Source organism: Malaclemys terrapin, chromosome 2 (assembly GCF_027887155.1).
Source record: "Malaclemys terrapin pileata isolate rMalTer1 chromosome 2, rMalTer1.hap1, whole genome shotgun sequence".
In the NCBI taxonomy this organism is placed as follows: domain Eukaryota; kingdom Metazoa; phylum Chordata; order Testudines; family Emydidae; genus Malaclemys; species Malaclemys terrapin.
In genome coordinates, this window is record NC_071506.1 from 228925847 (window position 1) to 228952710 (window position 26864).

Consider the following 26864-nt stretch of genomic DNA (forward strand, 5'->3'; position numbering starts at 1 on the left):
TCATGATTTTCCTGTGCAGCTATGGAGTAAATGAGGCAATGGAATGTCTTTGACTGCAGCCACGGAAGATAATATATTTGCATTAAATGCCGAAAACAGAAAATACTTAGCTACTGAAGCTTCCCTGGACCTCAGCATCGCTTACAAATCTAAAGCAGAGATACTCTTAGAGATTTAACACCAAACATCAGACTAGTAAGTAATCAGTAAGGCCTAAATCCTCACCTTCATGGCCAGGTAACCAGACTTGCCGCAGGTGTTATCTTCAGAAACCTCTCCTCCATCACCTCACAGGCCAATAGAGCAGCAGTGGAGCCACCTGAGAGCTATGAAACAGCCCCCACTCCTCCTGTGCACCAGTTCCTTAGGAACAACGGTTGGTGCAACTCAGAACCAAACCCCCCCTTTCACTGACTCCTGCTCCTCCCTGCCCTCAAATCCATCATTGCTGGGGCACCTGGTGAGCTCCTGCTATACTGTGTCCCTCAGATACTGAGGATCCATAACTATACTGTGGACTGCCCTTCCTACACAACTGAACAATAACCATTCTGCCGTACCTGGGCCCGTCCAACCTCCAGATTGGATTTGCCTCAAGTAAATACTTTATTGCAATTGGAATGTAGTTTAGATTTTCATAATATGTAAAAGTGCAAGGTCTCAGAAATTTCACCCACATTAATCTGTGTTTGAGCTCTAGAGACTATCTGGGTATCTACAACTAGGTGGGCCCCTAATCTTGAAGAAGGAGATTCAATCAGTTATAATTAAAGGTTTCAACCAACAAATACTAACAAGAAAGATACAATCCACCTTTCCCCAAGAGAGACTGGACTGCAGCAGCATAAACTGCCTCTTGCTTTCATTTCACAGTGAAGAGGGAAAACGTAGATTTAAGATCAGAAGTTCACTTGAGAACTTTTGCAGTTTATTCTCATGTCTGAATTTTACTGGTTTCCAGGAAAGATTTTCTCCTAATTTAATTTGTCAGATACTACTGTTTTATAGAAATGGTTTTATTATATATATGGTACGGATGGATATTTATAATATCCCTCTTTGTGTACCAGTTATAGTTGCTTAGTTGAGTTCACTGTAAAGTAAAAAATTGGGAATCTGAAAGTGAAATATTTATTGATTCAGCAGCCAACAGTCAATTTAGTTTGTGGTTCCTCTAATCCAAAGTATTAAAATCTTTCAGACTAATTTAAAAGTAAGCCACCAATAAAGTAATTTTACTAGTAATTTTAGGTCTGAAAATTTTTTTTTTGTAAGTTTGTTAAGGTGGAGCAGAATTTGGAAGATATATTTGTGAAGTCACATAAAATGCAAATTTAATTCAATTCACAAAACTCATGAATATAACAAGTCTGTCAATTTGCAAGTTGTAGAAACCATGTATGATATGGTAATTGTAAAAGTATTTTATAATAGTAAATTTCCAAGAAGAGTTGCAGACAGTTTGTACTCATGTTTGAACCTTACTGGTTTACAGCTTGACACTGGTTGCACACCCTGGACCATGGGTACTGCAAAGCAGAAAAACCAAAGACTTCTATACACCTTTTGAGCGTTCTCAATCAGTTTTAAGGTATTAAGAGGTAATGAGATTAGCAAATATATCGTCATTTTAGAATATATCTGAAAATGTTTTGTATGTTAAAGGCACACACACAGTTCAAAATCGAGTCAATTAAGAAAAAAGCTAAAAGTAGATTCTTGTTCAATTGTAGTGCCTGCCAGTTCATGTTCTTACAATCACATTTTCCTATTTGTAATGCATCTCTCTCCCTGTAGCAGAGCGTAAGACCCACACAAACAACCAGGAAAATGGACTTAGACCACAGTCCTGCAACTGGATCCACATAGGTGAAACTCTGCTGATGTGCCAGATCCCGTTGAAATCAGTCTGGCTCAGCAGGGGCACAGGACTCTTCCTGAGTGGATCAGGATGTAACTGATTATACAAAAGAAACAGTGACACTTACTATTGCTTTATAAAAGTACTGCAAACGTTCAGTATAGACAAACATAAAAGACGGAGACCTGTTTTGCTCTGTCAGTAATCTCTTTTAGTTCTAGTAATAACATCTGTTACTGCAGCAAGAAGTGAAATATTTTCAGACAGAAATGTGGGGTGAAATCCTGGCCCCACTGAAGTCAATGACAGAGGCCCAGATTCTCAAACATATCTAGGTGTCACTGAATGGGAATTAGGAACCTCTAAATACCTTTGCAAATCTGCACCAAAATTACAATTGGGGGAAAGGATTTCACCTGTGATTTTTTTTAGCTGATGGTGGCCCTTTAAAGTGTTCACTTTCAAAGAATTCATCTTTTAATTCTGTGTATGTTTAGCACTGATACATTTAAAAAGATTGTATATATATTGTGCATGAAAATAATTAAAAGGTGTTTTTTTATCTTGTGCTCTGTGGGTTACTGAAAGATGAGTATGTCATTTAGCCTTAAAATCTCCAAAGGAATGCTGGAAGAATACTAATCATTTGACAAATTATTGAAATGATCCTTTTAATAAAAATGTAAATAAAATAAAAAACAAAACAAAAAATAAAAAGGAAGAAGGAAAAGCTTCATTAGTGCCATGCAGGTTATTTATTTATATAGGGCAGTATTAGAAAGAGAGTCTCAAAGGATGCATCTGGCAAGAATCCTGTTGTGTACAAGGACTGTATCTCATTCACATTAGGGCAGAATTGACAGTTGCACATTAGAAAGGAAAGATCCTATTTTGGTGGTTTGCTTACAGCTAGTTCTTCCCAGTGGTGACATAATCTTACATAACAGTTCTTATCAGCCTTAGACAATCCTTCTATTGATACCAGCAGCAGAAAAAACACTAGCCAGCCCAGATGAATAGCCATTAGTGAATGTATTTCATGTATTTCATGTAGTGCCAGTGTAAACCCAGCACATATCAGTTTTTGCATTTATTCTTTATCTAATCTATGAAAAGGAAAATACTTGTGGTCCAGGTCTAAAATGTAAGCCTATTAGAGGAATGAGAACCAGCATACACTCTCCCCCATCTTCAGCTCTTTATTCAGTCAAGGATTTTGTGAAAGGGCCAAATTTTCCAAAGGACCTAACCTGCCCTCCCTTTGTGTGTGCACAATTTGTGCATACAATTTCAGTGTATTGTCACTTACTTGTGCAAATAACAGAATTTAAGCATGCAAATACCCATGGCGGTCAATTTGCACAAGAGATTTTGCATACAGATATAGCCTATATTTAAAAAACTTGGTCCAAACTGCAGAGCTCTCTCCACACATTTTTTTTCCTGGTCTCTCTCCCCCACCCCCAGCAGCATGGCAGCTATAAGAACAATGCTGATATTGGGCAAGTGACCCATACCTGCACAAAATCCCCCTCAGAGGTTCAGAGCTGGCTCAATCAGTAGTAATTTAGGCACAGATATCCATCTGTCCACATGCTGCCTAAGGAGGTGGGAAAGCAGCTCTATGGGACTAGAGTGAAGGAGAGGGCATATCATGGAATTGGCACCCCATCTTTCTGTTGGTATCCTGTCCTCCCAGATAAATTAAGTTGTGTTCTGTTACCCTAAGTTCATATAAGGGTTTAGGGTTCCCCCAACTAAAACCTTCCAAACAATTGGTAGATATGTAGAAGAGGAAAAAAAAGTAATGTCTCTTTGTACCTCATAGTCTTTAAGTTATCTCTGTTTTCATGGTTTCTGAAAGCTTACATTTTGCCAAGTTTTCATTTTATTTTAGATAACACTCCTTAGACTGGAAAACCCAGTGAGTAGGTAAAAAAAAATAATCTGTGAACCATAATAAATGGATTTCTGCCAATGACAGGTCATGATACAGAAAAAAAAATCTGTGATGACCCTCTTTCCTCTACTCTCATTTATCTCCTACCAGTGTCCACTGATAGATTTCTGCTGTATGATTTATTGCAGAAAAACACCACCTAGAAATGGGCTTTTGATAAAATTGTTCAAGGATTCCTGGACAATAAATCCTAATCTTTACATGCATGCTGCAAGATGTTTCACCTTTCTTATGCTATAAATAATATATGCCAAATGTGATAATAAATCCATACATTTAAGCAATGTTTGTGTAGTTTAGGAAGTAAAATTACAGTATGTAAGCCTGATGTTAATAGCAGCTACATAATTCAGAGAATATTGATGGCAATATTTTTTTATTTGAGATCCAAATTTCCAGACTGTGTTGTACTTTGTGTTCCATAAGGAAATGTGTGAAAAGCACAACAGACACTCTGGGGCTTGAAGCAACAGAGATGCTTCTTTAGTTCAGTGGCTGAGCACCTGCTGAGGAAGTCAACTGAAATTTCCAGTTCTAGTCCATGCAAAGGCCTCTCTCTCTCTCTTCATAATAAATCACCTACATCAGAAGTGTGTGATAGCATCAGTCACCTTCCTACGACCCTGCTACTGTTACATTGGTGTTAAATGTATAGGAACCCAGCATTTAAAGCTCTGTATATACTATAAAGTCAAGGTCTGGTTATGGCTTAATGGTACAGAGAAATGAGAGTTAAGTATAACTTGGCTGCCTTGCGTATATTTGCTATGGCAATGAATCTAGGCCTAAGGATTGACTTTTATTACTGATCCCTCTACTGAAAATACTGGAAAGCATCTGTCTCTTCAAGTTGCCAGACAAAGAGTGCAGATCTTAATCTAGAACGTAAAAGTGAGCTAATGAAATATATGCCATTCCAGGAGACAGCATGGCCACAATACTCTCTGCCGTGTAGAAAATAAAAAAATTAAAGGATAAGAATGATTTCAGGGGAAAGGTAAGAACATGAAAAGTGGATATGAAAGAGAAAATTCAATTAGAGTTAAAAATAATAATGGTAATAATTAGTGCGTTCCTGGGGACAAAGACATCCAACTTTCAAATAATGAAGTCACCGTGCGTCATTTTTGACTGACACTTCTGTTGTGTTTTTTACCTGTATTCCTAATTCTGTAATATCTATCTGATGCTTGTTTTTCTAACAAAAAATAAAATAAAATAAAAATATCTACCATGTTGCCTTTGCAAGAAGATAACATTGCCACAGTATTTCGCCCATACGATAATTTGTCAGGGTATCTCTGAAGATTTAATGGTAATGTACAGGTACATTTGGAAAGGGACTCTAAAAGCAAAGCAAAGCAAGAAAAAGGAAAAGAGAAACTGAAGAAAGAAAGGTTTCAGAGTAGCAGCCGCGTTAGTCTGTATCCTCAAAAAGAACAGGAGTACTTGTGGCACCTTAGAGACTAACAAATTTATTAGAGCATAAGCTTTCATGGGCTACAGCCCACTTCTTCGGATGCATATCATATGCCCACCATACAATTTCAGTGAACAGGACATTTATGCATATCATATGCAGCCGAAGAAATGGGCTGTAGCCCACGAAAGCTTATGCTCTAATAAATTTGTTAGTCTCTAAGGTGCCACAAGTACTCCTTGTTCTTTTTGAAGAAAGAAAAATCTTTCATTTAATTGGAAGGGGAGAAACTCAAGTAAATAACATGTTTGGTTTCAGCGGTGTCCTCTGATCTAAACTGAAGGTCACAGACAGAGATGCCACAGAAGTTATGATTATGTGAAATGAAGTGAGAAACAATAATTTAGCGTAATAAACACTTTTAGTAACTACAGAATGTCCTGTTCACTGAAATTGTCTGCCAGGTGTGTCTGCCTGTCTCTAGTACACTTGGCTAATCTTATGCTGAAATGACAGCAATACATGTTATTCTTAGAAATACATGACAAATGTTGGGTTGCATGAAGGGAAGCTCACCTCACTTCTCCAGCACACAGCAGAAACATCTCCCTCTGGTTTGCTTAGCTGAAACATAAAGACTTCCACTTTCAATTCGTCAATTCAAATTTCAGTCAACCATGAAAACTCATGCAATTTTCTTTGTATAATCCTTCATCCCCACAGACACAAAACAGACTCAACTATATTGTAACTATATTCTTAGGGTGCTTTTTTCCCTCTGGGCAACAAGTCTGACAATAGAGAGGAGAATCTCCTGACAAAGCAGTGCAGGCCATCAAATCTCTCCTTGCACATTACTGCACTTGGCAGTTCACAAAACTCTTGCTTTCAATTTGTTGTTCTTATAAATGGAAACAGGACTCGGTCTTTCTTCCTAGACCAACCACCTTTCTCAGATCACATACTGTGCCTCCAGCCATTTTGGATTCTTAAAATAGTCTGCTTCCCTGTCCTCTTGGAAAAGCTACTAAGGGCTTGTCTCCACTTACTGGGGGATCGACGCATGGCAATCGATCCACTGGGGGTCGATTTAGTGGGTCTAGTGAAGACCCGCTAAATCGACCGCTGATCCCTCTCCTGTCAACTCCAGTATGCCACCAGAATGAGAAGTGTAAGGTAAGTCAACGGGAGAGTTTCTCCCGTCAACCCAGCGCAGTATAGACTCTGGAATAAGTTGACCTAAGGTACGTTGTAGCTTAGGTTGATTTAGCCCGTAGTGTCGACCTGCCCTTAGTGAAACAGAAACTATTACTTCACTAGTCTATTATTTCTCCTCTTAGCCATTCTTGAGATCATGGTTCATCATATCATGTTACTCCAAATTTCTCCTACTGTATGTCAAATAACCTTGCATTTATTTTTGGAGAAAATATTTAACTATTAGTTTAAAAAAATGGGTAGAAGTGGTTGAGCACAAGTTCAGAGAACACATTTTAATGAAAAGGATGGCTCATTTATCACATGATTATGGCTTGTAATATCATAGTCTATACCCTCCAAAAGGATTTCAGGATAGCTCACCGAAAACCAACAAAATATGATGTTGATCTGCTTTACATATCAAATCCCTCAATCACATAAGAGGAATGTCTTCAGTTGGACCCAAACACCTTTTTTCAAGTTTAAAGAAGTGTGGTAACCTTTAATTTTGTTTTATTTATTAGTTATTTTCCCACTTTGTGTCTGGGTCTGAAAACAGGAACTACCAGAAGTCTCAGGAGAGAGCATATTTTTACAGTGTTGCTAGCCCGATATTGGAAACCAAATTGGTTCAGATGAGCTGCAGAAAATCATCTTATCTATTTAGAGCTTATCTGAACTTTTGAGGTTTACCTAGCACCAACAACAAGCAGAGCTGGTTGAGTATCAGAAACACTTATTTAGAAAAATTATTTGTTGAAAAAGGCAATATTTGAAGAATAATGCATTCAACAAACTATTAATAAGGGACAAGTGTAGGGCATATGCAACTGCTGAGAAGGTTAAATGCTTGGCCCACCATACAAATATGGAAAGCTCTAAATGCAGCAGAACTGCCATAATTTTGCCTTGTATCTGAGGGCAGCCAACAGACAGACTGTGCAGGACTCTGCACCTCAAGTCTCATGAAGCTCTGTGATGCCTGTCTTTGACGCCGCAGAGAGGGGTACAGAGAAGCTCAGGGAGTAGGGGCAAAAGTGTGGTCAGTGAATCCTTTTACTACCAATACAGAGGTACCTTTTCTGTTACTGACATCCCTGCACATGTCTTTGTCCAACTGGAGTGCTCTGCAACACCTGTTCAACCAGCTAATATAGAGGCCCAGACTCGAAGCCTTTTCTCCTAATAAGCTGAATGTAGTTTTCTGGATCACTCTCTTACACTTCTCTGTGCCACTGGCACAGATATGCAATACACCACCATAAGATCCTCCCCATACTCAACAAAGTCTGTTTGGATGTTTTGTGAGATCCACCATGTTTGCAGTTGGTAGGGAAGTCACCAAATGGTTCCCACAGACATAACAGAGCCAGTTATCAATATTTCTAATGACCAAATCCCCTAGTACCTCACCCTGTCTGTCTAACAATGGTATTCTCATCTCCTGCTGAGATCTCCATATGTGTGAGGAATGATCTTCTTCTTCGGTATCTCTATTACTGGAGTGTTTGCAGTCACGGTAGCCCATTCTGTATGGTCCTCTGTTAGTCTCTTTGTGGCTGAATAGGCCTTTTGATCCAACCAGGATACCTCATTGTCCATCCAAGATCTTCTTTCTCTGCATTGCGTTCTTCTGCCATCCAGGGCCTGTAAATGTGCATCACCCACTGAACCACTTACACTGTGCCCTGCAAATTGAATCTTTCTTTTCATAAGATCTGAGTTCCAATTATCTCTAATACTCTTTTGTTGATTAAGTGGTCTAGCCATGGTATTTTCAGAATTCTTCTAAAACACCATAATTCAAAGGATAGTAGTTTATTTATTATTGATTGTTTGGTTCCCATGTTTCACAACCATAATTTGATACAAACCAAATTTAAGCTTGTAAGTGTTGGAATTTAGTCTTCAGATTTGTTTCCTCTCTCATCAGATGGTTATTCGTTCAGAATCTTTTCTTCACTTCTGCTATTCTGGTGCTGATGTCAATATCCAATCTTTCGTCTTCTGTAATGATCTGTCCTAAACAGCAATAATTTCTCATTTGCTATACAGCTGTGTTGTTCACTGGGTTTGTATGTTTTCCCGGGGTCCTTGCGTACCACCTTAGTTTTTGTCTTGTCCACATTCAACTCTAGATCATTTTTTTTGCCATATTCATATATAATCTCCAGTAACTTCATCAGATCTTCTGAATCAGCCAACAGCACTGTGGCATCTGCACAGTGAATGTTATTCACCTATTTTCCATTCACCTTAATACCTTCTGTTGTTTCTTCAATTAATGATCAGTCTCCTCTATTTCTCTTTTGTAAATGGGTCATAAAACTGGCATTCTTAACTGGAGGATCAAGACAACCAGTATTGAGGTGTCCCTATACGCTCCTAAAATGCCCCTATACGCTGAAAAATTCCATCTATCCCTTCTCTCTCAATTCAGCAACTCTAGCCTCAAGATTCTGTGCATGGGCTCTGAGGACCATGAGCAGCTTGCACCAGGTGTGCGTGTATGCCACTCTTTCACTGGGAAGGCAAGTAATCATATATTCAGGACTCTCTTCAGTGAGCTGAGCAGCCCTCATGCTGAATAGTCTGTTGCTGGTTTTCCACCTCCATTGGTGATACTGGGATTTTATTCATACTAAACACAGTGGATATGTCTACACTGCAATAAAAAACCTGTGACACCGTCTCTGCACCCAGGTCAATTGACTTGGGCTTGCAGGGCTCTGGCTGTGGGGCTAAAAATTGCAGAGTAGACATTCAAGCGTGGGTCTTTTGTTGCAGTGTGAACATACCCTATATGTTTTATCGTTTAAGTTAGAAGCCCAACCATTTTATTAATGTATTTTATTTAATAAATTTTCTTTACTAGCAACTAATTCCTAAACAACCTACTCCACTCAGTGCCAAATTCACCTGTGTTCACTTTGGAGCTTCTTTCCACTCAAGAATGAGTCTCCCACCTAGGGTGACCAGAAAACAAATGTGAAAAATCAGGATAGGGGTTATAGGAGCCTATATAAGAAAAAGATACAAAATTCGGGACTGTCCCTATAAAATTGGGACATCTGGTCAGCCTACTCCCACCAGCTAGTTTTGCATTTATACCTTCCCAGTACAAAACACAAGGACTCGGCTCCTTCCACACACTTAATCACTATCAGTCACCATACAAAGACCATCAGTTGATCTTACCTGTAACTAATGCACTTCAAACACTCACTATGACTCACTGACATCAAAGACACTCATTTTATTACCTTCGGAAAAGCCTAGTTCAAAGAGATTAGTTTCAACTGCTCTAATAAACAGTAAGGGCCTAACAATTAACTAATGCCTTCTAAAATAACTGTTTTTTAATAGTTTATGCTTTAAAGCCCAAACTTAATTTTCCAAATTTTTAAACAATCCAAATTCAGTTTTAAGGGTTCATATTAGAAGAAAACAAACAATTGAAAATAGTGGAGTCCAACTTCCTTGTAGTCTGGCCCCTGTTCAGCAAAGCACTTAAGCACATGCTCAAGTCTCAATGAAGTAAAAGTTGCTCAGCAACATGGTGTCCCCCACACTGCCTCTCCTTCAGTGTTTTGGGCCTCTCTCTACTTGAGAAATTCCAGGGGAATAAACTCCCCTGATGGGGGTAAGTTTGCTTTAGAAGTGGAGAGAACTTTTTTAAAACTGTGGTTGTACTGAACATGTATATTAATAAAATCATAAAATCGAACGCATTGTTCTCCATTCTACAAGCTGGAGTAATGCTAAATGCGGCAAGTGAGAAAATAAAGGAAAGAAATCTTTCCTGTCATCTTCTGATTCAAACTCTGACAGAGTAAGGCTGAGATAATTTATGGGAGAGTAATGATCTGCATCTGGAATCTCTAGTTCAACCTGCCGCATGACTGAGCTAGTTTTTATAAAGAACCTTAGCAAGCTGGCGCCACAGCAAATGAAGAAAATGAGTTTAATCGCTTTACAAGCTTGCTGACTTGTGGGTCTTGATGGCTAGATCCGAATGAGACATGGGGGAAATAGTGGCAAAAAATATGTTGGATGCGTATGCAGTTGATGGTTGATTTTTTTTTCCTTTTGGTATGTCAGACATGCAAAAACAAGTAGATTTTAAATGCCATACACGAAAGTCTAGTGATCACACTGAGAGAGATGTGCAAGCCCTGAAATACCTGTTAACCACATCTATCCACTGAGTCAGCAAGGCAACTCAAGGCACAGAGAGATAAGTGGGTATGTAAGTAGTGGGGCAGGTAGCAAAAAGCAGCCTCTCTGAGGGGTACCCACACGAGCAGAAGTATCAAGATCTATATGGCTGCACTTGCAATATCTCTGAATAATATTCTTCCAATACTAGCAATTGATCTACAAAAGAACAATGGTTTAAGTCACAACAAGCAGGACATTTTTACAAGCTACAAATTAGGGGTGATACTCTACACTCTGGAATAACTTTGCTGATTGTGTAAATGATTCAACTCAGCCAATGATTCAACTCAGGGACAAGTAAGCGAGGTAGGAAATCTGTGTCGAAAGGGGAAATCTGACAGGTTGGAAGAATGTGGGTCAGAAATGGAGCAGTTTAGTATCAGCTATTGATTTGGAATTGTGCTGTAGTTCTGGTTTTGAGAAATCATGTAGAGTTTAAGGAGCCATAATAAAAACAGAGACAAAGTGAACATTTACCCTATGTCTATCTTTAATATAGAATTTTTTGTACTGTATCTGTTAGGGTAATCACTTCAAGTTAAACATTGAAGTCAATGGAGCCAGGGTTTCACCCTGAGTTTTTATCTTCAGTATCAGTTTCAGATTCTGAAGAAGAAAAAAAGTTAACAATCAATATGTCATTGTCTCCAGGGCCCTGATACTGCACCAGAACAGGTCCACCTGCAAGACAGTGCACGATAAAGGTCCTGGAGAATAGTGTGAATCTCTATGTGAATATATGAGAGTGTGAGCATACGGATTAAGAACAGCCAGGAATACTTCATGGTCATCCATGATTCTTTTTAATAAAGTGGATTTTTTTTAAGGATGGACATAGCTACCAAAGCCTGGGTATCAAAGGCTTCCAACTTAGCTAATGAACGCAGAACAACCACTGATGTGCCTGAAAATAAACCAGTGCAAATATTTAAAAGCGTCACAAACAAGTTTGTATGTCTCTTGTCTACAGACACAAGCTGTACCGCTTTATCTATACTAGTGTAGTTAAAGCAATAACAACCTCCCTTTGCATGGACACAGCTCTATCAGTATAAAGATACCTTATATCCGGGACACTAACCCACACAGGGGCTGGCAGCAGGGGACAAACTTGGGACCTCTTGAGCTTAATGCATTAGCCTCTACTACCTGAGCTAAACAGACATGTCTCTCTTAACCATTGTTGTGGTAGTGTCATCAATCTCTAGGTGGCCTAGCCAACACTAGAGGGGGACAGAGTGCCACTCTGAGAAAGCAGGGATTACATATTCTGCCTGGGCAGGGAAGCCCAGCCCAAGCTCCAGAGACTTCCTAGCTGAACTGCCTGAATTCACCATATGGGCCACCGATTGTAATGCCAATGCAAACAGAGGCATCGGCAGCAGGGATCAAACCTGGGATCTCTTGAACTAAACGCATGAGCTTCTACTGCATGAGCCAAAAAAACATGTGTTTCCTAGCCAAGGCTGTAGTAGGCTCATCAATCTCTAGCTGGCCTACCTACCACTAGAGGGGGACTGAGCGCCACTCCAAGCAAGCAGGGCTTATACAGCTATTCCCATTTGGGAAGGGGTGTAAACTATACTAGTATAACTATATCAGCATAACTTCACTAAGAGAACCACACCGATTTAACTATTTCACTAGAAAGATCACACCCCTAACAGTACAAACATTTTTTATAGACCACACCTAAATATTTGTTTCAAATGAGGAAAACCAGCATGAATTAATGAGCTCAAGAAAGCCATGTCTATTGTAATATCAGTTTAAGTATCAGTTTACAATAAACTAGAGTCTGTTCTGCCAGGAATGACAGAAAAAGTGTTTCACCCACAGACATACTGCACTGATCTATTTTTCCAGATTCAGTAGGAAATGACCAGACTATTTTAATGGTTTGTTGGCTTCTAGAAAATGATGGAAAAATCATAGTTTTCCATGAAAATAAATACAAAAAACCCCCAAAATCTGTGACGTCATAATTCCCTTATTGTCATGATGTTCAGACACATATGCACATCTTTTGTATTTGTCAGTATACAAAAAAGAAAGAGTAGATACCTGACTGGATGCATTGCTTCTTCATTACAAGCAACAGCTAATTACACCTAAATTCTACATAGAAAAGAGAGAGAGAGAGAGAACTGAATTACTGAAGCTAACAGGTTTTGATCCCTTTTGTGGTGAAAATAGCTCTCTTTATAATGGTGTATTTATTAGTAACCAGCCCTGCAGCCCTACTCATGTGAATTGAATTCAAGGTGGCAAATTCAAGCAAGGTGTAACTCCACTGAAGTACCCGAGGGATGAATTTGGTTGAATCGGACTCCTCATATGAGTAAGGGCTATTGGATCAAGCTTTCAATAGCCAAATTAACTAGTAACATTAGGACTGTATAATATAGTAAACTATGAGTGAACTCCTGATCCCACTGACACCAGTGGAGTTTTGTGCTGCAAGCATAAATACACTGTGTCCGTGGCTCAACATAGCCTTGAAGGCCTAGCCCTGGGTTGAGACAGTGACATAATGGTCCAGCTTGAGAGGCACTGTGCTTCTGCTACATGTAATACCTCCCAGAGTTCCCAGGGAGCTCAGCCATTGGCCTAATATTTGAAGGGTGCATCATGTACTCACCATGGAGCCTGGCCAACTCTGGTGCAGAAGAAAGGGAGTGGACCACCGCCTTCCTCCTCCTCCTTGGCCTCTTTGGTGTGGCTAGCAGGAGAAGTCTTGGTCCTCAGGGGATTTCAAAGACTGCAGTTATATGACCCATCTCTGGCATTTGGCTGAAGGGAGCTCTCTGCACCCTCACCACAGGGTCAAATCTCAATTTGGCTCACAATGTATATAAAGACAGGTTTCAGAGTAGCAGCCGTGTTAGTCTGTATCCACAAAAAGAAGAACAGGAGTACTTGTGGCACCTTAGAGACTAACAAATTTATTAGAGCATAAGCTTTCGTGGACTACAGCCCACGATGTGGATGCATCCGAAGAAGTGGGCTGTAGTCCACGAAAGCTTATGCTCTAATAAATTTGTTAGTCTCTAAGGTGCCACAAGTACTCCTGTTCTTCTTTTAATGTATATAAAGCATTTGGTCATTTCCAAATAAAGTGAATGATTGGGCAAACTCCCACCATCACCACCTTGCTCTCGTTAGGTTCCAAAACAACTCGCAGCTTTTTCTGAAGTGCCCATTGGAAAGCAGTAAGATAAATGCACATCAGTTGTACAGTGCAAGGAGTGGGCTGTACAGTCTGAGCCATAAAAAAGACAATGAGAAGAATGATTGGCCAAAAAATGGGGCAGATGGAAATCTTGTGATTATACTTTGATGCCTAGGAAGCACCACTGGAAATAAAAATAGGAACACTGTTGAAAACCTAAAATATTTAAAACTTTATCCACTGAGCCTTACTCTGCTCTCACATCAATATTTCACCACTGTAAAACTCTACTGACTTCAACAGAGCTACTCCTTATTTACACCACTGTGACATGCATATCAGGCCTGCTATGTTTAAAAGTTCACATATATATTGAGATCTATTTAAATTATGAAGCCTTTTGGATGAATTTACAGAATGAATAAACTTGAGCTCATTATTTAAATTAATCTGTCATTGATAAAGATATGTGAATTAAATTAGTTAAATAAATTGGAAGCTTTAATAATAATTATTACATTTGAAAGTAATTTATGGAATATAATTACTCACATCTGACCAAGCTTGAAAGCATGGTTCAGACTTCTACACTTTAATAGTGAAAATGCAAAATGAGTCATGAATGAGTATCACATTACATTCGTTGCATAGTTGGGCAAGACTTAAGGTACTTTAGTTTTAGTATTCTCCATTATGTAAACCAAAGAGGGGTCTGTAACTGAATCAAAGGAAAAAATCTGCTAAAAGAAAGGAATACTCATTTGAAAAGATTGCAGCTGAGGCAGTTTTTCTTCAAAGTAGTAACCAGAGCTGTAGGTTATTTTGTGGTTTCAAGAAATTTTTTCCATGGGGAATGATGTCACTCGGTCAAAGTTCACTCTTATGTAAGGAGTCTAAGGTAGCGTATATCGATCTCCTTACAACCATAAAGAGGCTGAAGTGGTAAAAAAAATAAAAAAGGTAATATTTCTTCCTCCAGCTCCGTGTTTACCACCCTGCCCAGAGTTGATTGCACAGTTTGCTTGATACCACTTACCCTATAGAGCCCTGCTTCCTAATTTCATCACTGCTTTCTTCTCTCCCACCTTTTTCAACCCCCATCCCACACAATCACACTCCATGTGTGCAAATGATGACATGTTCTGTCTTTAAACCACACTTGAGAGATTTTGTCAGCTTCACTTCACTGCTTGCAAGGTGGAGCAGTGAAGCAGAAGACAGAGGGAAAAGGTAGAAGAAAGTGCTGTGAGACTGCAAGAACATGTATTGGCCTATTGCAGGGGTTCTCAAAGTTCATTGCACTGCGACTCCCTTCTGACAACAACTACTACTATATGACCCTAGGAGATTGGACTGAAGTCTGAGCCCGCCTGAGCTTCACCCTGCCTGGCTGGGGGCCAGAGACCATGCCCCACCTCTTGGGTGGGGGCCAAAGCCAATAGCTTGAGCCCCGTCATCCAGGGCTAAAGCCCTTGAGCTTTGGCTTTGGCCCTGGGTGGTGGGGCTCAGGCTTTGGTTTCAACACAATGGGGGCTCAACCCATAGTTTGAGAACCACTGGCCTATTGTGAGGCCTGGTTAAAAAAAATCCTCAGAAAGTTGAGATCTTGTTATCATCTGATTTAAGAATGGGTAAAGATTTTCATTTACCCCAGGTTGGCACAGAGGATAGTGTTCTGCCTGACAGTGACAATTTAGCGGACTCTGGATCCACTCTCAACTTAAAGAGTTTTATATAATTACACACATATGTAACAAATATACATATATGAACAAATTCATATTTTTATGGCTACAGAAACAATAATAGTTTCTGAGATAGGGTGTTTATATTTTCAATATATTTTGATTTATTTATTTACTGTTTTGCAATTGCATGTATTTTTTGGCCAGGTTTTTAGATACCAGTTGTCTTTTCCACTTCTATGCTATAGAGCAGCTCAGTAATTCAATGTAAATATACGAGAAAAGATAACTAAAAATACTACAAGACTTGATTAATAATCGATTTGCAGACTTCTTCTGGGAGCTGTCATGACTTGTCAGTCTTGGAAAAGCAGGTAAAAATTATTTTTCTACCACTAAACAGAGTCACAAATAGCAATGGTTTCCTTGGAGATTTAGCAGCAATTCTTAAAGTACCATACTTAGAGCAAAGAGGAAGTTTCTCAAGAATGATTCTCTGTCCAAACCTGAATTAATCCTCTCTCTCTCACACACACATAATCCAAAAATTAATCTTCTCTCTATTATACACACACACACACACACACACACACACACACACACATATATATATCTTAGACCTTCCACACAACTAATATTTTGGAATTTATATATATATATATATATATATATACACACACACACACATACACACATATAACACACACACAGAGTATAATCAAAAATCTTAATTCTCTGAAAGGGGTGGGATTTTTACACTATTTTAAAAAATATTTTGGCCAGTTGACTAAAGTGAGTAAATAAGCCTCAGATTCATTATTCAACCATAGCAGCAGCAGCTGTAAGGTTCCTGACTTACACTGCAATAAAGCTGCAAAACAACATGACATCTCACAAGTCAGGTGACATGAAAATAATGGCCCACATTCCCTTCTGCAAAGTGCAGAGGTGGGGGTGTCAGGAAGCAAGCAGTAGCTCTCTGATTTCTCATGATTTATTTTTGCTAGCCGCACCTCTCTAGCATAAGTTAAGGTAAAGTAGAGTCTGCTCTAACTTATACCAGCTGGTTAAGATCCCTATGAATACCCCCTCCAACCTGCCCCAATACATTCCTTCCTGTCCCCTACACTGTCCTCTGGGGGTGGGTGGGGGTCAATTTTTTCATATGAGCCAGCTATATCATTTTATGCTAGCAGATCGCTCCTCCATGCCAGGGAATTCTCAGCCAGCCTATTATCTACTGTATGTCTCCAGAGACATCATAGAAAAGTTGTATGAAAAGTGGGTTCTGTCCTTTAAAAGGATATATATCCTTTTTGATGGAAAGACCCAATGCTAATCACTATATCTAATTATAACTGAACAGCCAATCATTACAACTGTCTCAAGTAAGATATAAATAAGGTGCAATCAAATAGGAAGCTGCTATCTTGACAATATCATAGCACACAGTAGGACTTACAAAATTCAGCTCCCATTTAAATTCATAGAAAATTTGGGACTTTCTAAACTAATAGAAGGGAGGTTAATTAATGAGTTAATTAAACAGAGTTTACACAGAAGAAAAGATCTGCCATACCCAAATGAGAAGAATACCCAGCAAAAAACATCAAAATAAAGAAGAAAAAGTACATGCCATTACTGGGAATTTACATGCTCATTGTACTATTAAAATAACATTGTATAATGCCTGAATATCTGAATCGTTATGGACTACAGCCATCTGGGTTGGGGGCTCTACTTTTTTTTATTGTGTAGAAATGCATATCTTTAATTTTTATATATATAAAAATAATCAGTGACAGTTCTGCTGTGTAATATATGGAGATACACCTATCTCATAGAACTGGAAGGGAAGGGTCACTGAGTCCAGCCCCCTGCCTTCACTAGCAGGACTAAGTATCGATTTTGCCCCAGATCCCTAAGTGGCCCTCTCAAGGATTGAACTCACAACCCTGGGTTTAGCAGGCCAATGCTCAAACCACTGAGAGAGACACTCTCTCTCTCTCTCTCTCTCTCACTCACTCACACATTGAAAAACTCTCAGTCACTACAAGGGTGCCAGAATTTCACCCATACAAGTATCTATTTAGATCGGTGAGGTTTTACATACATGTGAATTGCATGTCTGTATATGTTCAGTTACTTCTTACATTTATTTTGTTCTTTGATTTTACCATGCTCAACATAAACTAAAAATGGACCCAGGCAGGAATCTGTACTCCACACTGCTGCCAATTTATGGAGTGTTGAGATTCAGATAACTGCATCTGAACCTGACTCTCCAGTTTTATTTACAGGAAAGATCCCAAGACAGAAGGAACTGTTTTCCTGTAACGGTCTGAGTCAGGGCCGGCTCCAGGTACCAGCCCACCAAGCATGTGCTTGGGGAGGTGCATGGAGGGGGGCGGCGCGGCGGGGCGCTCCGGCCCGAGAGTTGGGCCGCTACTGGGCTCGCCGCCCTCCCCCCGGCGCTCCGGCCGGTCCGGGAGAGTGGGCCCCGGCCAGGCTCGCCGCCCTCCCCACAGCGCTCCGGCCGGTCGGGGAGAGCGGGGCCCCGGCTGGGCGCGCCAGCCAGTGGGGAGAGCGGAGAGCCGCCGTGGGCTCGCCGCCCTCCCCCCAGCGCTCTGGCTGCCGGGGAGAGCGGAGAGCCCCGGCTGGGCTCTCCACCCTGCTCCCGGCGCTCTGGCCGCCGAGGAGAGCAGAGAGCCCCAGCCGGGCTCTCCGCCCTCCCCCCGGCGCTCTGGCCGCCGAGGAGAGCAGAGAGCCCCAGCCGGGCTCTCCGCCCTCCCCCCGGCGCTCTGGCCGCCGGGGGCTCTCCGCCCTCCCCCCGGCGCTCTGGCCACCGGGGAGAGCAGAGAGCCCCAGGTGGGCTCTCCGCCTTGCTCCCGGCGCTCTGGCCGCCGGGAAGAGCAGAGAGCCCCGGCCGGGCTCTCCGCCCTCCGCCCGGCGCTCTGGCCGCTGGAGGCTCTCTGCCCTCCCCCCGGCGCTCTGGCCGCCGGGGAGAGCAGAGAGCCCCGGCTGGGCTCTCCGCCCTGCTCCCGGCACTCTGGCCGCCGGGGAGAGCAGAGAGCCCCAGCCGGGCTCTCTGCCCTCATCCCAGCGCTCTGGCCGCCGGGGGCTCTCCGCCCTCCCCTCGGCGCTCTGGCCGCCGGGGAGAGCGGAGAGCTCTGGCCGCTGGGGAGAGCGGAGAGCCCCAGCCGGGCTCTCCGCCTTCCCCTGCCACGTTGGGGGGGGCGGCGCGTGGCTTTTCTGTCTAGGGCGGCAAAAAAGCCAGAGCCGGCCCTGGTCTGAGTGGAGCCATACTTCACCAGCTCAGCTCAAGAATGGGCCTAAGATGATAGAAATCTCATAAGGTTTTTTCATTATTATTGTCTGAAATCTCACAACTTCGTGCAAGCTTTTAGACCTGCTTAGCCAGACTCCAAATGTACCTTGTTCAGTCTCAAACCTGAACCTCAAATCCTAGCCTAAAGTCTGTTCTGGAACTAGATCCAAACACCTCCTCCTCAACTCACCCTCATTATAAACTAAGGGCCTCATTCTCTTTTATTAGAAGGCCCCTTTACAGCACCCTTGCAATGTAAGGCAGCCTTCACATGGTCTCAAATTACATATATGGCCAATTTAAGTCACCTTTACACTACCAGAGTAGTGTAAGGTGACCTTTGTGTGAATGAGAATCAGCCCCTGATTGTCCATTTTTGCATGTGTATTATATTGTAGCATACTGTATTCATATTTTGTCAGGTTTAATTTATTCAACTGCCATTTGCTTTTTGCCAGAGGTTAAATTCTTTCATCTACATTTCATTTTTCCACTTGTATACTAATTTCTCTGTTTGTTCACTTTAATTTATGTTGTTAAGTGTTGTCTATGTCCATTATATATGTTATCTACTCTATTGTACACCTCTACCTCAATATAATGTGACCCGATATAACACGAATTCGGATATAACGTGGTAAAGCAGTACTCCGGGGGGGGCGGGGCTGCGCACTCCGGTGGATCAAAGCAAGTTCAATATAACGCTGTCTCACTTATAACACAGTAAGATTTTTTGGCTCCCGAGGACAGCATTATGTCGAGGTAGAGGTGTACTTATAGTACTTGCCAAATTTTGTCATCCATGTCTATGTATATATCAGAAGACTTGTGATTGTGCAGGGCAGAGAGTGTAGGGTGTGAGTTTCCTGTCCTAATTCTGGCTCTCCCAAAAACCCATGGAGAAACCACCCCACAAGCTGCCTAAAACAGAAATCAGAAAGGTGCATTCCAGGATGAGGCCTCCAGGTGCGTGTCTGTCCTCTAGCAATGGTATATATTAACCCAAGAATCATCTGCAAAAATGGGAAGGGGGTTGAATAGAGATGTGCTATTTGCTGAACAGAATACAGTTGCACAAGAGTATTGCTTTAGCTATAGTATTGACATGTTGATTTTGGTGGGAGTTGGATTGGACCCTTAACATGCAACTGTTCTGGAGCCGTCTCTCCAATATGACAGAATTTGTCCCTATATCTTTGTGCTACTAGTTTAAGTTATTTACTCAAATGTGATGCCAACTCTACTAATTAAAAGATATATATAATACTAAGAGGTTCATTTTGCTGTACTGTATGTGTGTAGCTACTATAAAGGGAATTACACAGGCATTTCAATAGCTGAATATATCCTAATGTGTTTTATCCATTCAAGTATTCATTTCAATTCAATTTCACCCTTCCACCTTGATAGTCTGTAATTATTATAATCTTTAGCAGAAATAAATGAGTTGTTTTAAAATACTTTGTATTTGGCAACCTAATGTTTTAGTATTTTATTTTAAGCTTAGACCTTCTGCTTATGAGAACCCTGGATGGTGTGGGACTTTGCTTTGTAAAAATTTCAGGCAAAATTTCAGGCCGTTTAGACTATAATTTACACTTGTCACTGACAAAAACTGGCTTTCTGAATTTTTATATTGTAAATCAAATGCATTAGGTGGCTCAGGGTGTAGAGGAAACGTATACATTATATATGGTACCTTTTCTCCATGCTCCCATTAATTTATTGCATGACCTTGGGAAAGTCACTTGGGTAATTATGCTCCCTTTAAATTCAATATTTAAACTCCCATTGAGTCAATGGGTGAGGGATTGGACACTTAATCCCAGGTACTTTCATGTAATCGCTCTTGAAATGAATATAATACTTACCCTACTGCATAGGAGTGTTGTGAGGCTTCAGAAATGCTTGTAAAGGAATTCTGGAATTAAAAGTGCTTAGAAGAATAATTTATTATTACAGCATCTGTTTGTTATTCACAGTAGAACTTCCATGCTACAATGTGAAAAGTCTAACAAGGGGAACTCTCCTTGTCTTTTGACCTAACCCATGTCCCTTTAATTTAAGGGAGGGAAAGAAAATTTGTTATTTTAACAAAGGAAATGTTCTCTCCCTTCTCCCTCAAATGGAGTCCTAAAAAACATTTTAAGACATAAGGCCATATTCAGCCTAGATGCTAGGACAGTTTCCACAGATATAAACCCTGGTCAAAGTTTCCAGTCACCCGAGACAGGCTGTGGTAGCAGAAAATGGTTACAAGCTCTATCCCCCCTGGAAGTGACCAGTACAACCCTCAAATTGGGCAATGCTGGCCAATATCCTTTTTTAAAGGATACTGAATAATTGGAGAGGGTGCAGAGAAGAGCAATAAAAATGATTAGAGGGCTGAAAAAAAAAATAAAACAAACCTTACAATGAAAATACCAGGTAGCAAAGGGCCCTTTAACTTAGGAGGGAAAGGCCAACAACAAGAAAGTCAGACAAATTCAAATTAGACATAAGGCACAATTTTTTAACAGTGAGGGTGACTAGCTTTTCAAATAAACAATGAAGGGAAGTGATGGATTCTCCATCTCATGATGTCTTCAAATCAGGACTGGATGCCTTTCTGGAAGAAGATGTGCTTTAGTCAAATGCAAGTTATTGGGCTCAATGCAGGGTGAAATTCTATGGCCTGTGATATAAAGGAGGTCAGACTAGGTGAGCTAAGGGTCCTTTCTGGCCTTAAAATCCATAAGATGGCGGCCATGGACAATGCATCCAGGTGATGAGCGCATTCAGTATGTTGCCCAATCAGTCACCTTGGTCAGAACTCCTATGGAGCCCCATGGGATATTAAAGCTATCCTTCCCAGATGGAGTGATCTGAGGGGGGAAGCAATAGCAGCACTGCTTGCATTAACTCAGGGTGAATAATACCTGCTGGGAGCAGGGGTCTAGGCTAGTCTTTAACCATCTATGTGCTCAGTGAAAATTTTGCTAATAGAAAACCATTCACATTGGTATTTTGGACTGTTACACTAAGAAAACCATTGGTATTTTGGACTGTTACACTAAGAATTTGATATGTGATATCAGAGAGGCATTCCAACAGGAGAGATGGTCTGGTGGTTAGGGCACTAGCCTGAGACTCTGTAGACCCAAGTTCAAGTCCTATTTTTCTTCCACACTTCCTGAGTGATTTTGGACAAGGCATGTGGTCTCTCTGTGCCTCAGTTCCCCTTCTGTAAAATGGGGAGAATAGTACTTCCCTATTTCACAGGGCTGTTGTAAGGATAAATACAATCAAGCCTGTGAGATCCTCAGCTATGAGAGGAATGGGGCATGTAAGTACCTCAGATAGAATATAAACAAAATATTCATTTATTTTTGTAACGGTTTAAAGGAAAACAATGTTTTTGAAAAAATTCAGATTTAATTAAAACATTACCAAAAATAGGGTTTTTTTAAAGCACTGTGTAGAAGTTAACAACAAAGCTGAATCTTCCTTTCTCCACGGGGAATGATATTTTCCTGCTAACAGGCAAAAAATAAAAAAATTAGGGCCCTGATCCAGCAAAACACTTAAGGACATGCTTAATTTTAAAGCATACAGGTCCCTCCTGAAGCCACTCATTGTGAAATTCATGAAATCAGCAGGGAGGTCACTGGCTCCCGAATGTTGATTTTCGGCAGGTTTCAATATATATTATCATTTTCTTTTTAATCAGGCAAATTAACTCAAACAGTACCCGGGAATTTCTGATGAAGCAAAATAACCTATAGCACCACTGCTCTCTGCTGCCACTGACCCCTACGCTCTCCCATCAGCAAAGCACCCTTAGACCATTCCACTCAGCCAGATCACACTTCTTTCCATCTTGGCGCCTGATTCCAACAGCAGGTTCTACTGACCCTCTACGCTCCACTGCGTTTTGCACTACAAAATACTAGACTTCAAACTCTCTCAGGGCGGGGTCTGCTCAAAATGTCAGCTATGTGAATTCACAAGAAGTAAGAAATTTTGTAGGAAGCCGTTATGTTTATTTTTTGTTTTTGCAGCAAGCCAACAATTTATGGTTGACCTGAAGGGACCATATCTACATCATCATCAGCTCCTACAGACCACAGTCTTATGTACTTGGTATATATATATTACATTTCACACTTTTATGACATTCAAGGTATCATTGCTGTTAGGTACCACTCAGCTTGTTGTTACTGCCTGAAGACATGGGCTAGGATTTTCAAAGGAGCCCATGGGAGTTAGGTGCCCAACTGCTATTGGAGTTCAATGGACATTGAGTGCCTAATTCCCTTAGATTATCTCAGCCTAGGCCTCTTGCACTTTATTGAAAGTCGGTCATAACATAATGTGCTGACTGAACTGACCACACTGTGAGTGAACAGCAAAAAAGATAAAGATTCCCAGAGACCAGCTATCAACACCTACTCAGCCCCTTGTTTGGAAAGCTTAACATATTGCTTACTTATCCCTTCTTGTTTTAAGTTAACAAGAAGTTCCTGAGGCATGAAACCCTGGGGTTTTTTCAATGTCCTTCTCTCTCCTTTCTGCTGACTGTTGCTAGAAGCAACAGAGGCAGCCAGAGCAACGACAGAATCGGGAATGGGGCAGGCCCATCTGGGATCCCATTGCCTTCCTCTATGGCTCACCACCCTGGATACCTGATCAGAGAAGCCCTCCTTCAGAGGCAACAGGCCCCAGGCTGCCTCCTCACCCAGACACGTCACCTCAGGGAAGGGCAAAACAGCAGCTCCCAGTGTGGAGCAAGACAGAGCATAGTCAGTCACCCTCAGCAGCTGAAGCATCCCTCTAAACAATGGTGATATCATCAGGGTCTGACAGTATCTGTCCGGACAATATTTGCTGATTGGCTGTTTATTATAGTGTCCTCCTGCCTCCTCATCCACATTCCTTTGGCTGCCAGCCATAGTCCATTCTGGCTTGCATGGTAGTCTCCATCCTACTCTCCTCTTTCAGTATCCTTTTTCTTCCTCTTTTTTATTCCTCTTAATTCATCCCCTCCTCTGGCCCGTCCTCCTCACCCAACTTCATCTCCCATAACACGGTTATTTTAAAAAACTTGACTCTCCAGAGAAAATGTGCATTACAAACAAATAAAAATTATGGATCTTACATGACACCCAGGACATCTGTTGTACCCCTTCCTCCTGTGCTTTTGTAAGTCTTGTCTAGATAGTAGGCTCTTTGCAGCTGGAACTGTCTTGTTATGTGCATGGACAGTGCCCACCAAAATGGAGTCTCAGTCTCAATGGAGATCATTTAATGCTACTGAGATGCAAATAAATAATGAAATAGATCTGTCTCTCTGTGCTTCTATCTTCTAAGGTATGCTGCATAATCAAACATATTTACAATCCTTTTACCAAACCCTTTGCCCCCAGTGACAAGGATTCACATGCACCGCTTAGCTGGTAGGGCCACTTTTTGCAATACAATCAAATATACAGCTTGCGTCTTGAGCACTGATTCACTCCCTTATAGTTATCCACTCACTAGCTGCATTGTTAGTAAGGACACTACCTTCACACACAGGAAGGGAACACATTACTTTCTGTTTTAACCCAAGTAGCCTCCACTGATCTACTTGAAATTCATCCCCTCTTTTCCTCCATTGCTTCCTCAGCAAGTAAGTGATCATCAGTGACAAAAAGCCTTCCCTTTCTTCCTTCAAATCACTCCTCCAAAGATACTTCTTCCCTGAAGCCTTAAAAAAAAAAAAAAAAAAGACTCATAGTCCATTCACACTCACATTGACCCTCCATGCACTATTTGCACCTGAACTGGATTTCATGCTTCTTGGGCAAGGCTCACGTCTTATTAGTTAAGAACAAAAGAATGGCCACACTGGGTAGACCTGTGGCCTATCTACCCCAGCATCCTGTCTTGAGACAGTAGCCGGTGCCAAATGCTTCAGAGGGAGTGAGCAGAATAGGTCAGTTTATCATTTAGTTGGGGTTGATCTTGCTTTGAGCAAAGGGTTGTATTAGAAGACCTCCTGAGGTTCTTCCAACCCTAATCTTCTATGATTCTATGATCTCCTGTCCTCCAGTCCCAGCCTCTATCAGTCAGAGCTTTAGACATACAGAGAATAGGGTTGTGTTCCTGACCATTTTGGCTAACAGCCATTGCTGGACCTATCCTCCATAAGTTTATCTCAATCTTTTTTGAATCCAGTCTTTTTTGAAGCCTTCCCAACTTCCCCTGGCAAGGAGTTCCACAAGTTGATTGTGTGTTGTGTGAAGAAGTGCTTCCTTATGTTTGTTTTAAAGCTGCTGCATATTAATTTCATTGGGTAACCCCTGGTTCTTGTGTTATATAAATAACACTTCCCTATTCACTTTCTCTACACCATTAATGATTTTATAGACCTCTATCATATTCCCGCCCCCCTTCAGTCATCTCTTTTCCAAACCCAACAGTCCGTCTTTTTAATCTCTCTTCATCTGGAAGCAGTTTCATACCCCGATCATTTTTGTTGCCTCTCTCTGTACTTTTTTCCAATTCTAATGTATCTTTTTTGAGATGGAATGACCAGAACTGCACACAGTATCCAAGGTGTGGGCGTACCATGGATGTATATAGTAGCAATATGATATTTTCTGCCTTATCCATCCCTTTCCTAGTGGTTCCCAACATTGTTAGCTTTTTTGACTGCTACTGCACATTGAGCAGATGGCTTTAGAGAAGTGCCTTAATCACCAAGCACAATGTGGGTATCTACTTAATAACAGTAACAACAGGTTACTCATGCATTACAAACACACAGAGCTTCAGACCAATAACAGAGGTGGCACCTCCCAGAGAAAAAATGGCTGGTGCAGTGTTTTAGATGCTGCCTATCCAAACCCACTGTAGTCCCTTTGTGCCCCAGTGAAACAGCTAGACCAATGCACACAATGGCATCTTAACAGATAGAATTGAGTGCAAGCAGCCATCCGTCCATCCAGAATTTATGTTTATGCTTAAAGAGATGTGCCATTGTTAATCCACATCTGGTATGGATTAATTTGCAGAGGACAATAGATCTAAATAGAAGTTATTTTGGGGGTCTGAACAGTGCAGATTATCCATAGGTGGAGGCATTCCAAGCAAGTGGTCATTACATGTTGATTTTCTACATTTTGGTTGTTGAACCAAGCAAATGTAATCTTTCAATCTTTAACTAATGTATGGCAACACAGCTACGTGAAGAGCAATATTTTTTCAGCGCATACTTGACTGCATTTCCCTGAGCCTTGTCGTAGCGTTCTGGCTCTCCCTACCTTTCCTGTGTCTGCCAGTTTCACCGCTTCATCTTCCCAGAGTATGATTGTAGCCTTTCCCAGCAGCCCTTTCTGCTACTACTTTCCTGCCTTTACAGTCCCAGTCCAGCTCCTTCCTCCTCAGCTGGGCTTCCTCATTCAACCAGGGAATTGGTTAGCCACCTGATTTCCCTCAGCTGTGGCTTGTTGGGTTAATTAGTCCCCTTCTCAGTGTGGGGTAAACACCTCATCATAGGCCCCCTGCCCAGCATCTCTCTCTGTCTTAACATTTTATATATTGTCTAATGGTACGTGTGGGCCAAAGGCATAGGATCTTCCTTCCCTATATAAGGGGAAGAGGCTGCATAAGGGCCTCCGGAGGCTACTTGCAGTGGTAGAGGAGGATTACCCTCCCCCCCCCTACTCCTTCATTCCCATGTGCATCTGTCCGGTTTGCCTACACAGTCTGAATGCTAGGCTCCATATTTGAGATTTTCTGTCTTTTTTTTTTTTTAAATATCCAAACCTCTGACTGAGTTAACTTCACTGTTCACATCTTATTTACACAGGAAACAGACAGGGTGAAGGCTCTCTCTCTTTTTTGAGCCATGATAGGACCACATACATGGTCCCCCATGCATAATAGGTTTGAAATTTTTCTCCGAAGTAAGAGAATGGATTGTAAGAATAGTAATGGCCTCCCTTTCAGCATCCACCACAAACATCCAGCAAAGCAGTACATGGACAGCATA